The sequence below is a fragment of the Papio anubis genome, chromosome 2 (assembly GCF_008728515.1).
Source record: "Papio anubis isolate 15944 chromosome 2, Panubis1.0, whole genome shotgun sequence".
In the NCBI taxonomy this organism is placed as follows: Eukaryota; Metazoa; Chordata; class Mammalia; order Primates; family Cercopithecidae; genus Papio; species Papio anubis.
In genome coordinates, this window is record NC_044977.1 from 93,998,908 (window position 1) to 94,013,392 (window position 14,485).

The following is a 14,485-nucleotide window of genomic DNA, read 5'->3' on the forward strand; positions in this document are numbered from 1 at the left end:
GAATCATGCAATAGCACCAGCTGAGGAAAGTAGCATTACAAAGGGCTCAGACCTCTCAGGAATGAAAGACTGGTTCATTCCACCAGGAAGCCACCACAGCCAGCTGAGGTGGTAGCTGAGAGTGAAGGGAATTTGGGATGAATAGTGGAAGAGGGAGCAGATGAGTGCCAGTACCTAGAGGCAGCAGGGCCCCTAGTTTATCCTGCTAACCTCCCTCTTCTGAGGTGCTACTCAGGAAGAAAGGCTCATGGCAGCTGTGGGAGAGCTGCTTCCAAACCTGCATGGAGAATCAGATCCATGTGTCCCAAGGAGTAGGCTGTGCTGGCCCTGAAAATGCACTGCTCAGATCTCCTGCTGTGTGGGGCACAGTTGATAGCTCCAGCTGCTTCTCTTCAGAATCCACCACAATGTTCACTCCAGGGCCAGGCTTCCCATGGACTGCACCAGTCAATGATTGAGCAAGGCAGGCCCATTCTGGCAAGACATGGGTCTCCTCCGGTCAGTTTTGGCTTATCAGCCTGGCTGAATGTTTCTTGGAATTGCACTGCAAATGGGGAGACTTCCTCCCTAGTCCTCCTGCTTCCCTCACCCCTCCACAGGTGTCAGACCTGCACTGTGGTGTTCCATGCCTTTTCCTGCTCCCCGCCCAATACATTTCTTGCCTGTCTTGGTATCTGCTTCTAGATGAGCCTGCGCTAACACAAAATCTCTGCCCCTCAACACTCCATCTTCTTCTTCACCTGTGGGAATTGTAGAGTTCCAGTGGTGTTCCCATCTGGGAAGCAAATGCTGGAGTGACTCCTGTAATGACAGCCATGGCCTTGTCCTCCTTCTCAAAAGTGAAATTGGGGGTGGTCTAATCTCATTGTGACAACCCCATCAGGGCACTCATCAAGAATTTTTATCTCTGTGGAGTGCACTGTAGACACACAAGACACGTTGGATAGCAGAAGTTTCTGTTCTTCTCCTCAGTGGCAAACATAAAGGCCAAAACCTGCACGTAGTGTTTGTCCGCCCTCCTGCTTGGAGGGTATGGCATTGGAGGTGAGTGTCTATCCAGGGATTCAGGGTTATCTCTTAGGCACAACTGAAGGGACTGTCTCCAAGCGCACAGTTTCAGAGACTACAGCACAGACAACTCAATTAGTTTGAATCATAATGACTGGTGAGTGGTAATAACCTTTGGTGGCGATAAAGTCCTAATGTGAATGGGATACCCAGGCTCAGGAAGGTCCCAAGTTTGCTCTCTGTGATTTAAAATAAAGGTAAGGCCGGGTGCGGTGGCTCACGCCTGTAATCTCAGCACTTTGGGAGGCCAAGGTGGGCGGATTACGAGTTCAGGAGATCGAGACCATCCTGGCTAACACGGTGAAACACCATGTCTACTAAAAATATATATATATAAAAGAAAAAATTAGCCGGGCGTGGTGGCAGGCGCCTGCAGTCCCAGCTACTTGGGCGGTTGAGGCAGGAGAATGGCTTGAACCCAGAAGATGGAGCTTGCAGTGAGCCAAGATGGCGCCACTGCACTCCAGCCTGGGCGACAGAGCAAGACTCTGACTCAAAAACTAATAATAATAAATAAAATAAAATAAAGTTAAGGCTGGGCACAGTGGCTCACACCTGTAATCCCAGCACTTTGAGAGGCTGAGGCAGGTGGATCACCTGAGGTCAGGAGTTCGAGACCAGCCTGCCCAACATGGTAAAACCCTGTCTTTACTAAAAATACAAAAATTAGCCAGGTGTGGTGGCGCATGCCTGTAATCCCAGCTACTTAGGAGGCTGAGGCAGGAGAATTACTTGAACCCAGGAGGTGGAGGTTGCAGTGAGCCAAGATTGTGCCACTGCACTCCAGCCTAGGCAACAGACTGAGACTGTATGTCAAAAAAAAAAGTAAAATAAAGGTAATGTTTATCATTGGTGGGTTTGAATTAATGATGGGTCTTTCAATCTCAGTATGTGAAACCATCCTAAATTGCTTTTTAAAATTGTTGAAATTGATCCTTTGTTTATGGAATAGCTGAAATACTGACTTGAGGTTGGTGGTGAGTATGTCAGAGCATAAGCTAATGCCAAAGAGTTAGATTCAGTGGCAAAGTCATGAATTAAATATGGTGATAATTTCACCGTTCAGTTAGAAAGGCTAGCAAACCATGGACAGAGAAGATGTTTAAAAAATATAGTAGCCTGCACACCTCCTTTGAGAATGAAAGTGATAAAAGAAAAAAAATTGTAGCCTGGGCTGGATGTGGTGGCTCACTCCGGTAACCCCAGCACTTTGAGAGGCAGAGGCAGGAGGATCACTTGAGCCCAGGAGATTGAGACCAGCCTGGGCAGCAAAGTGAAACTCCGTCTCTACAAAAAATTAGTCAGGCGTCGTGGCACTCACCTGTGGTCCCAGCTACTTCGGAGGCGGAGCAGGGAGGATTGCTTAAACCTGGGAGGTAGAGGCTGTAGTGAGCTGTGATTGCACTGCTGCACTCCAGCCTGGGTGACAGAGTGAGACTTTGTGTCAAAATAAATTAAATAAATAAATAAGTAGTAGCCACTGACGAAATGAAGGGGGCTTTTTTTTTTTTTTTTTTTTTGAGACGGAGTCTCGCTCTGTAGCCCAGGCTAGAGTGCAGTGGCCGGATCTCAGCTCACTGCAAGCTCCGCCTCCCGGGTTCACGCCATTCTCCGGCCTCAGCCTCCCGAGTAGCTGGGACTACAGACGCCCGCCACCTCGCCCGGCTAGTTTTTTGTATTTCTTAGTAGAGACAGGGTTTCACCGTGTTCGCCAGGATGGTCTCGATCTCCTGACCTCGTGATCCACCCGTCTCGGCCTCCCAAAGTGCTGGGATTACAGGCTTGAGCCACCGCGCCCGGCCTGAAGGGGGCTTTTGAGAAACTAAATTTTAAATATTCTTTCCACATGATTTTACAGACAAATTTCAGCTAATTCTTGTACAATGTAAAATGTCCCAGATTATACTGAGAGATGCATGATATTCTAATTCTGTTATTATGATGATGATGGTAATTATGAGAGTAACAACAGCAAGAGCAACAATAACAAGGCTTTATTCAGAGTTTCCTAAGTGCCGGGAATTGAATTTAGCACTTTATGGAAACTGTCTCATTTAATTTAATCTTCACAATATCCTAACACTAGGGACTAATATTACCCCCATAGGAAACATGGATTGGCTTAGGAGGGACCACGTTTATTAACTCGTAGTCATGGAGCTAAGATCAAATTGCCTTTCTCCAGGCATTATAATCCTGGCCACTTGGCAACACTGACCATTTTATTATGAAACTAGAAAACTAATTTATGAATTTGTTTTCATTCTAATGAATAGAATGTCCTCATTTATTTAAAACTGAAACAAGTACTTTCCCCCATCCCCTTTAAATTCCCTCTGGGTAGCAGTCCTTTCCCTACCCTTGGATAACTCATTGGGCAAATGACACAGATTTTTATTCAGCTTAACATGTGATTAAAAATTCCTCTGTTTAAGGCTGGGCGTGGTGGCTCACACCTGTAATCCCAGCACTTTGGGAGGCCAAGGCGGGTGGATCACATGTGGTCAGAAGTTCGAGACCAGCCTGGCCAACAGGTGAAACCCTGTCTCTACTAAAAACACAAAAATTAGCTGGGCATGGTGGCTGATGCCTGTAATCCCAGCTACTCAGGAGGCTGAGGCAGGAAAATCGCTGGAACCCGGGAGGCAGAGGTTGCAGTGAGCTGAGATCACACCACTGCATTTCAACCTGGGCGACAGAGCAAAAACTCCACTTAAAAAAAAAAAAAATTACTCTGTTTATATTCAGATGCTATAAAAAGCCAGTCCAGCTTGATATTCTCAGAAGGAGATTTGGAGCTGAAAAGTTTAAGAACCACTGTGCAAGTGGAAACTCATCAGAACAAGAAATGAAACAGCAAATCTATTTTCATTCCAGTTATTGAACACCATTTTAATCTGAGATAGCATGACAGAAAAGGGAGAATGTGATGGAGAAAGCAAATATTATTATTGTAGATACAAAGGCAAAATATGAGAAAAATGATAAGAACTAAGGACGGAGTTCAGTTAACTGTTTACTATTAAATAGTTAATTATGCAGATACACTTGTATCTGAAATGTCTTGGTATTAAAATTAACAAAATATGCAGGATATATGTGATGGAAATGTCCAGTTTTTACTGATGGATATAAAAGAAGTCTCAAAAACTTGGACATGCAATCCACTTTATTGGATATGAAGATTCCATATGATAAAGATGTCTAAAAACCAACCATAAGGCTGGGCACAGTAGCTCATGCCTGTAATCCCAGCACTTTGGGAGGCCGAGGCAGGCAGATCACGAGGTCAGGAGATCGAGACCATCCTGGCTAACACGGTGAAACCCCGTCTCCACTAAAACTACAAAAAATTAGCCGGGTGTGGTGGCGGGCGCCTGTAGTCCCGGCTACCTGGGAGGCTGAGGCAGGAGAATGGCGTGAACCCAGGAGGCGGAGCTTGCAGTGAGCCGAGATTTCATCACTGCACTCCAGCCTGGGCGACAAAGCGAGACTCCGCCTCAAAATAAATAAATAAATAAATAAATAAATAAATAAAACCATAATATACAAGGGATCTAATTGAATTTGCACTGGAAACATTTTTACATCAAACTAAAATAAATCAAAAGTAAACATAAGAGAACAAACATGCTTAAATAGCTGGGTAATTACTGTAAACATGACTGTGGAAGGACTTATCTGAGCAAGTACATGAATTACAATAACTAATAAGACAGAATAATATGTTATTTACCAGCATGAAAGAGAGAAGTACATTGTTGAAGTGAAATATAAAATCTAGAAAAAGATCCAAGAACGTGCATGGTAATGTGTGGGATTTTGTTTTTGTTTTTGTTTTGTTTTGTTTTGTTTTGTTTTTGAGACAGAGTCTCACTCTGTCACCCAGGCTGGAGTACAGTGGTGCGATCTTTACTCACTGCAACCTCCACCTCCCGGGTTCAAGTGATTCTCCTGCCTCAGCCTCCCAAGTAATTGATATTACAGATGCATGTCACCATGCCCAACTAATTTTTGTGTTTTTAGTAATATGAGGTTTTGCCATGTTGACCAGGCTGGTCTCAAACTCCTGACCTCAGGTGATCCACCCGCCTCGGTCTCCCAAAGTGCTGGGATTACAGTCATTTGTCACCACATCTGGCCATGTGTGGGATTTGAATGCAATAAGAAAATAATGGTTTATTCAGGAGTTGATGCATGTTAGTTGTTTGCAAATTAAAATTCATGTTATCATTTGTACTTTGTGCATTCCCAAGTTAATCTTAAAGTATTAATGAGTTCCACATAACAAACTACAACAGCAGATATTAAAATATATCAGTAAATATTTTTGTAAACATACATTGTAGAGGTCATGATATCAAATTCAGAAAACATAAGTAAAAGAATGACAAAATTAAAGATTTTACAAATAAAAAGCACTAATATTACAGTAAAATTCCCATGAATTAAAATATAAAAGTATTATTGGGAAATGTTTTTGACAATATAGATAAAATATTAAAATAATTATTAACTATATTAACCATCAATTATATTAATATTTTAGAAAGCTATCTTTATCAAAAGCAAAAATTTTCACGGTAGAAAAGGGGGCAGATGGACACCACAGGCAATAACAATAGTGTATATAAAAATGGAGAACAAAGAAAATGAGATCATTGTTACTTCCCTACATTATTATAAAAGGAAGTCAACATTTGAATTATCCGATATAATTTTTCATTTACTAAATGTACTAAGGTAACAAAGAATGCTAACACAAAGCTCTGGAAAGTACATGGACCGTATACTCTCACATAAGACTGCCGGAAAGGCAAATTGGTTCACTTTGGCTGTGCAGTTTTTAATACATATCAAAGTCTCAATGTCCACATGCTTTTACCTAGCACTTGAATTTTAAGAATCTTTTTTTTTTTTTTTGAGATGGAGTTTTGCTCCTGTTGCCCTAGCTGGAGTGTAATGGCATGATCTCGGCTCGCTGCAACCTCTGCCTCCCAGATTCAAGCCATTCTCCTGCCTCAGTCTCCCATGTAGCTGGGATTACAGGCGTGTAGCATCACACCCGGCTAATTTTGTATTTTTTTTAGTAGAGACGGTGCTTCACCATGTTGGCCAGGCTGGTCTCCAACTTCTGACCTCACACGATCCACCGCCTCGGACTCCCAAAGTGCTGGAGTCACAGGCGTGAGGCACCGCGCCTGGCCAAAAATCATTTTAAATCAGAGAAACGTGCAAAGGAAAATGTACAAGGATGCTTGTTTATAGTATGAATATTTACTTATATTTCTATACTTGAATACTAGTAAATAAATCACGATTCATGGATTTATACTACCTTGAGGTCATTAACATGCAAATATGTTTGTACGTTAAGTAGACATTTGCTTAGGATAAATTGCTTGATTACAAAAACAGATATAGATGGATTCTATTTTATATAAATGAATGAAGGAACGAATGTTTAAGGGTTTGGCATTATCATGTAGGAGGAATCATGCCCTTTTGGGCACAGTCATGTCCCTGGAGACATAGATCAAACATTTGGCTTCTCAGATGCTTTGAGCTGGTGATAAGTTTGCCCCTTGCCACACTGCCTGGCATGTGAATATATGTGACAGACAAGAATAACCTTCCTCACCTTCCACTAGGCCCAAGAACAGGGATCACTATTTTACCCTCGGATCCTACTGCACTCATAAGGGAAGGGCGTTAAATCAAGCACTTGATGTCCACAAGTACACAGACGTGCAAAACCTGTCCTTTCCAAACTATGGCAAATTGTTATGAAAATATAAGATACAGATAGTGTGAGTGACAGATGGGTAAAGAAACAGGAGTACAGGAAACAGGAATATTTGATACAGAAATGAGGAGACAGAGGATGCTGAGACATCACACGTAAATTCCTCAAATGCAAAACCGCCTGAGGTTACAATGACTTTTTAGCTGTGACAACGAGTCTGCTTAAAGGGGACACACCATAATGGGCAGAGTGAGTCTCACTTATGCTTGGTTCAGGCTCTGTTATTAACCAGAAATGCCATCTCACTCTTTGATGGTATACGGCACTCAGAACAGAGCAAATCTGTTAAGCCCTACTTCCTGCAGCCCCTACAAATTGTGCAGTGACTGTATAACTTCATTTATGATCAACACAATTTGGTGACGTGTGGGGCAAAAGCAGCCGGAGTTATTGTTGTAAACAAAGTGCAATTTTTGGAAACGGATCCTCACAGAGTATCGCTAATTTGTGGCTTGACCCGAAGAGTTAGGAGGCCTGGCACAGCCCGGCACAGCATCACTGAGTGTGGCTATTTCACAGGAAACTCACATATTTAAAATAAAGGTCTGCCAGGTGCAGTTGCTCTTGCCTGTAGTCCCAGGTACTCAGTAGAGTGAGGTGGGAGGATCGCTTAAACCCATGAGTTCCAGGTTACAGTGAGCTGTGATTGAACCACTACACTCCAGCCTGGGCAACAGAGGGAGACCCTGTCTCCCCAAAATAAATAAGTGTCTTTTCCTTCTCTTGAGGAAGAGACATATTTGGCCCCTGTTGGGGTTCACATATCAATAGTTTCTCACCCTGGGAAGGGAAGCATGAGTTGGTCCTGGACCTGGTGCTGGTAAAGCGCTGGCCTTGCCTCTCAGCACTGACCTCAGCCGAGGGTCATAGGCTGGGCCTTTTTCTCTTTGCAGTTGGAGGGTAAGGGCAGTGGGGTTGGCCAGGGCCAGTGGGAGTTCACTGGAGCTTCTCTGCCTCCCTCCAAGCAGGTGTGTTCTTGATGGTGGGACTGTAGCAGTAACAACAGGAAGAGGAAACGGTACTTAGGAGTTTCTTCTTTGAAGAGAAATCGGTTACAGGAGATGCGGAGTGAGTGTGGCTGATGTGGAAGCCCAGAAATTGAAATTTCATAGATTAGAATTCTCACATCTCCCTTAACCACTTCCTTAACACTGGGGAGAAAATAAATATTTTTAAGAGGGGCAAAAACTGATCAAACTCAATATTTTAAATCGGGCTGATTCGGAAATGCTTCCAGTGCAATTCCATGCAGTTCATCTATTGTATAAATGGGAAAATCCACTGCTAACAGGGCCACCACCCCTGGAGACATGGGGCTTCGGGGAAAGCAAGCAGATCTTGTTTTCCACAGATGGTGGAAGCTGCATGAGAAGAAACAGATAGAAGCCATCAGAATATTGTCTTCCAGAAACACAGTCGATGCCCTAAATACGTGGTAACTGAGGCACAGCAGGGTAGCGCCCAGCAAACGCAGCGTTCCATCGGTGGTCCACTCTTTCTACAAATGCCTGTGGAAACAACATGGGATTTGAATCAGGCCCATTCCAGGACAGGGCAATGCTGGAGCACAGAGCTGAGGTTTATAGATATTATAGCTCTTAAGATGTCCTGTGAGGCTTTTGTTATGGACATGGGAGGCTTCTGGCCTCCCTTTCTTCCCTCTTTTCTGCTGAAACTCCTGGGGAACCAAGGGGGCTGTTTTTGCCCTGGGCTTTGCAGCTGAGAACCTGTGCGAAAGTTGGGTACAAACACCAACTTAACATAAGTTTGAAAATCAACTCATTTTACCCCCAAGGACCTTGATGTTTAACAAGTTCTACGAGCAGCAATATTCAGAAATAGCCCAAGATGGCACCCTTCCTCCTGTGGTATGTGAAATGAGGAACCACATGAAATAAGTTGGCAACTGAGCACCTGCGGAGCCTGTGTGAGGGGCCGGGGCCGGAAACTTCTACTCCTAGTTCCAGGGTCAGCAGAGAGCGTCCATCAACACCCCCTTGAGGCAAGCCCTACGTTCTGGTCAAGCTGCCCTCATGCTCCCCATATCCCAGGCAGTCCTGACCATGTCCTGGGGAGCCTTGCAGGGCTTCCTGTCACACGTTTTAGCATCAGCCATGAGTCAAGCCTGATCAAGTGGCTGGCATCAACCATTCAGGAGATGGCTAATTTTTGTATTTTTAGTAGAGAGTCTCGATCTCCTGACCTCAGGTGATCCACCCACCTTGGCCTCCCAAAGTGCTGGGATTACAGGTGTGAGCCACCACGCCCAGCCAGAGATGGATATTTAAAAGTCCATACACCACCACTAAGGTGGACAGGGAAATTGAATTATTTTCCTCTAATAGAACTTCAACCTCTTTCCTATGCTCATCTTAGCTCAAAATATTTGAGCCATTTCCTTGGTGTTTGAATATCTGCTTCGAGCAAAGTCTGATGCCAGGCATAGAGCCGTGAACACAGAAGACACATTCAGTCTTCCAAGTTATCACAGACAACAACTGAACAGAGCTTTGTCTTTTCATGACAATAACACTGGCCACTTTTTTCTAGCTTTCTGTAACCGTTTTATCACCATTTACCAGCCTATTATGTTTTCTAGTACTGTTTGGTACCTAAACTGCTGCTACCTGTCTTAGGCTTGTGTTATAGAATACTCACTCCTAGGTACCAATTTGTGTCTTAGTCAGCCTTTTGTTGCCTAATAATCCCTGACCCCCAAATCTCAATGGCATATACAATAAACTTTTTTTTCCCTCACTGCAGTGTTCAAGGGTTGGTTGGGTAGCTCTGCCTCAGGCTGTGGGGCCCTGAGTCTGCTAGGGTGGCTTGCTTTAGGCTGCAGCCTGAGTTCAGATCTGCTCTGCAATGCCACTCTCTGCAGCCAAGGCTGGAGAAGGGCAGCTCCCTGGAGCACGTGTTTCCATCACAGAGGTCAGAAGCTTCCAGAAGGGCAAGAAGAATCTCACAATGTCTCTGAGCAGAGAGTCCTCTGCTCAGAACTGGCCAGTTATTCCTGTTCGTCTTCTGTTTGCTAAAACAGGTCGTGGAGCCAAGCCCAGCCTCCCACAGAGGTAGAGAGTGAGGAAGTGGATACTCATTCAACAACTATCTAACATAGTAAAAAAATATATAGGTTCAATGATCTCTAAAAATCTTTGCCAATTTTGTTTTTAAAAATTCAAATTCTCTTATTGTGCCTTTTTATAATTCATAAATATTAAAATTTACTCTTGTATTATTCATGATATCTCCATTGTTGTGAATTTGCAGATTTATAGTGATTGCTTCTTTACATATTAAGTTGTTGATTATTGTTTTATTGATTTGTACAAGCAAAGTCTATTAAGTTTATTATATAATATAAAATGGGATATATTAAAATATTTCAAATTTTTCATATTACTCCCTACTTGCTTTTAAATTTAAATCTATTTCCTTTTTGGTATTCACAAGTTGGGATATTCAAAAATCATCAAAATGTCAGATCTCTCAATATTTTTCTTTAGAGTTTCACCCTTTCACATCATGATTAGAAAATCCATCCCTCTGTTCCCCTCTACCTTAACCTCAGCTCCTTTAAGGAGAAAGGTTGTTAGGGGTGGGGCAGAGATCTCCTTTTCCCCAAGATGGACCAAAGGCTGCACACACCCATCCAAGTATGCTGGGGAAATTCAGAGAAGGGAAGGACTTCATCTTTCATGGCTTTGTTGGATGCAGACACTCAACTCTCCATCCTATCAGGCCCCTAGGTGACTTGTACCATAGGATTCGTCATGAGAGACCTCTGAGTGCTTAAGGAAATACCACCAGCGGATCACGTGGCCCTCAGACAACTTCTAAAATTGCTCCAAAATGAGTAATTCAGTTACTTGGACTCACTATCATATATACTCTGAGTACATTTTCCCTTATAGTGGAAGCCACCTAATTAATGGTATGAAATTTGTCCCTGGTCTTAGCTGAAGGGATCACCACTTTGACAGTGGAAGACATTTAGGGCAGCCTCAGCTCACTGGTTCAGGATTATTACGGATAATGGAATCTCCCTAGACTGCCTCCGTGCAGCCAACGTGGAGTCTGTGCAATCATTAGTACATGCCGCCATTCCTGGATTAATTAAGGCCGCTGGACAAGAGGAACAGTCTATACAGAAACTCAAGCCATGTGGCTTTCTAAAGTAGGCCCTGAGAGTTTGTGTGGTTTGTTCTGCTATTTGGATCAAGGACCCTTGGAGGCATGGCTGTGGTCAGTACTGCAGGTTGGCTTCATCTTGCTATTTGAAGTCCTTTCATACTTGACTCAATTCAGTCTGTATGAGACACACTAAATGAATTTGGTCCCAGCTTCTGTCAGTCAGGTAAATAATCTCCCCTGGGGAAATTCACTAGAAGCCAAGACAGTATAGAAATAAGGGGTGGATATTGTTGGGAGGCATTTTTCCTGGGTCTCTAGAATTCCTGCACATGTTCTGAGCAGAAGCACTGGCTGCTTGTGCTCCAGGCTGCCTTTCCAGAGGCATGTTGGTCATGATCACAGCAGCCTCTGCCTACAGGGTTCATGCGAATCTCCAGCCTAAGGGGGAGCTGGCAGGTTATAGGCTTCCACGAATTCGCGAGGTTAGGTATAGTGTTTTCCACCAGGGCAAAGGTCAGGCAAGCTTACTACCCCTTATTCAAGATTTGAGTTTCCTAACCTCAGGGCTCTTCACCTGTCCTCCTCATGTTTTCAGTGGGAACGGAGGTTTGAGGAGTGGGTGCAGGTGCCGATACCCTGACCACTGCTATTGCTGTCAGTGCTAAACCATCCTCTCCCTGATCCAGGAGCCTCATACCTCCTGCCATGTCCATGAAACGATGGCAGGTTAGTGTGTTAACTTGTAAGCAGGGTAAAATCTCAGACTTGATAATGCTTGATAAATGTATTTTGAAAACAAGTAAAATGTCCTGACATTTCCCAGCACATGGAGAGGAGTCCTTACGCTCATCATTCTCGTTCAAATCACGGGGTCCCTTTTCCGCCAGACAAGCTTGCGGACACTGGAAGGCACCGGATGCAGGCACAACCAGGTTGCTTCTCACCTCGGAGTCAGGCAGCACGGCTGCAGAATAGTCAGCGTCTCCCGCAGCACCTCCCTGCGTGGGGTGCAAGAGTCAGTGTGGAATGCAGTACCTGTCATCATGAAACAGAATGTCAGGTGACATATACACCTCCACTGTCATCATGAAACAGCAACTTGGTGCTGAGGTGACATGGATTACACTGCTGTTCCACTCTGTCATTCCCAGACTCTGCCCAGATTTAGGGCCACCTCTGTGGTGGGAGAGACTTTAGCTCTTCCTCTTCCGGGGTCAATGTTAGCATAAGGACTTTCTTCTTCTCCTTCTCCTTCTCCTCTCTTCCTTCTCCTTCTCCTTCTCCTTCTCCTCCTCCTCACCCTCCTCTTCCTCTTCCCCTCTTCCTCCTCGTCCCCTCCTCCTTCTCCATTCTCCTCCTCTCCCCGCTCCTCCTTTTACCCCCTCCTCTTCCCTGCCTCCTCATCCTCATCCTCATCCTCATTCTCCTCTTCCTTTTCCTTTTCCTCCTCCTGGCGTTTTTGTTTTGTTTTGTTTTGTTTTGTTTGTTTGTTTTTGTTTTTGTTTTTGTTTTTTTTGCCTGACTGGCCTCTGGCAGAAACAGCCATGATCAAGAATGAAATTTTCTAAACCCCGTGCAAGAGTCTTTCCAGAAAGCTGTATTTTCTCTCCCTCTGCGGGTGTTAAACTTTCCTCAGTTTTGTTCTCTGCCTTTTTTGTATCTTTCCCTCTTCTTGCCTCAAGTTCTGTGTATACTTGGGAGCTGTCCTCCAAGACAGCCTTCTGGGTCTAGGGAGGGCCTGAATGAAGCCGCTGTTGAGGACATGGTCATGGAACACCCAACACTAAAGCCATTGCTCGATAGAAAGGCAAAATTATGTTTGTTGCGGGGAAACTGCAGGCAGAGAAGCAGCAGAGCACAGCCCGGACTCGGGCTTGGGCTGGCACCGCTGTGCTGGGCGCAGGCTCCAGAAGCACCACGCCCTGTAAAGCCCTTCACTCTGTAGGCCAAATGGAAACATTTGGACAATTATGAAACACTGGAAGCTTCCCAGTCAGGAAGTGACCTTGTGTGGAGAGAAGCCTCCGAAGCTTAGCAGCTAGTCTCAGTGTGTTTTATATTGACCAATTCAGAAAGCTAAAGCTAAGCCAGCTCTCTGCTAAATGAGGGAGGAAATAAGCCCCGAGCCGATCTATGAAGTCTGCCTAGCCCTGCTTTGATTGGAGTTGTTAGTTAAGTGTTTCTTATAAGACTATGTGCTTGTGCTACAAGCAAACCCTCCATTCATGCATCCAAAAGATAATTTTGGGTCTCATCATATATGAGTGTTGTTTCTGTCCCCACGGTTTTTCTGCTGCCAAGGCAGCGGAGATTTCTGCCCTCATATTCAGCCTCTGAGAGCCCTGAGGGGGTCCTGGGTCTTCCTGGCCTCACAGCTTGACTATATAGTTGCGACCTTCCTTTCACAGCTGCTCCCATTGCACTTCTCAGGTTCTTCCAAAGCTGGCTTCCACACCCACTAGGGGCTTTATCCTGGTGACCTTTCCATAGATTAGGGAAAAAAGAAGCAGCTTTTGCTCATCTGTGGAGAGTCAAGGTTTCCAAGGAGCAACAACTAGGACTATTCAGATCTCTGGGAGGTCACTGAGCCAACAGTGCAGAGCGGCCTGAGAGCAGGACTTCAAGGCCTGGGTCAACCTCCAAGGCTATTTTGAGACTGTGAACAAACCAATCCTATGTTATGCATCTACGAGTTTCCACAGAAACATACGTTCCTAGAACGGAATCACTGGAGGCTTTAAAGTGATGAGTTTCATCCATATCGGTGAATATGAAAATTTAACTTTATGTATCAGTCTTAACCGAGTAATTTCATTCTATTTGTATTTAGGTACTTTACAGAAAAGCACCTAAAACATTTGTAACCAAGACATACCAATCAATAAAAATCTATTCAATGCACATTCAGGCACTGGGGCAGATACAGAGCTCTGAGAAGTCAGCAATGCTTGGGTATTTCAAAAAGCAGGATACCCTTTTTAATACTCAGAGACAGAACGCCCATAAACTGTTTCACCTGTCAGCACGCCTATAATAAAATCTTTCCCAAGAAAACTGGCTTTCCAAATCCAAAACCTCTTCTGCTCACTATCTCCTTGGCCATGGGTTCATCATTCTCTCTGAGGCTGACTCTGATGGATTCATATGCTTGCCCTGGATACTGGCCTGGAACCAGCCGAGATTTCTACCAGGTCTCTGTCCCCCATCCTGAAGATCAGTCAGGCCCTGAGATACCCGTTTCTGTACTATCTAGGCAGCGCCCTGAGGAGGTAGTGTTCTAGAGTACCTGGGCAGCCACCTGGGAACAGGATTTTCCTGCATGCTCCTTGGTGCAAATTGCATGTCTCCCGGGCCCTCTCACTCATCACGCTTCTGATGTGTCCCCACCACCTCTAGTCCCACATCATATTTCTCCTTCATATTCCCTTCCTTTTCACAGCCTCCAAGAACCTCTGCCACCTCTAACCCCCTGGACAC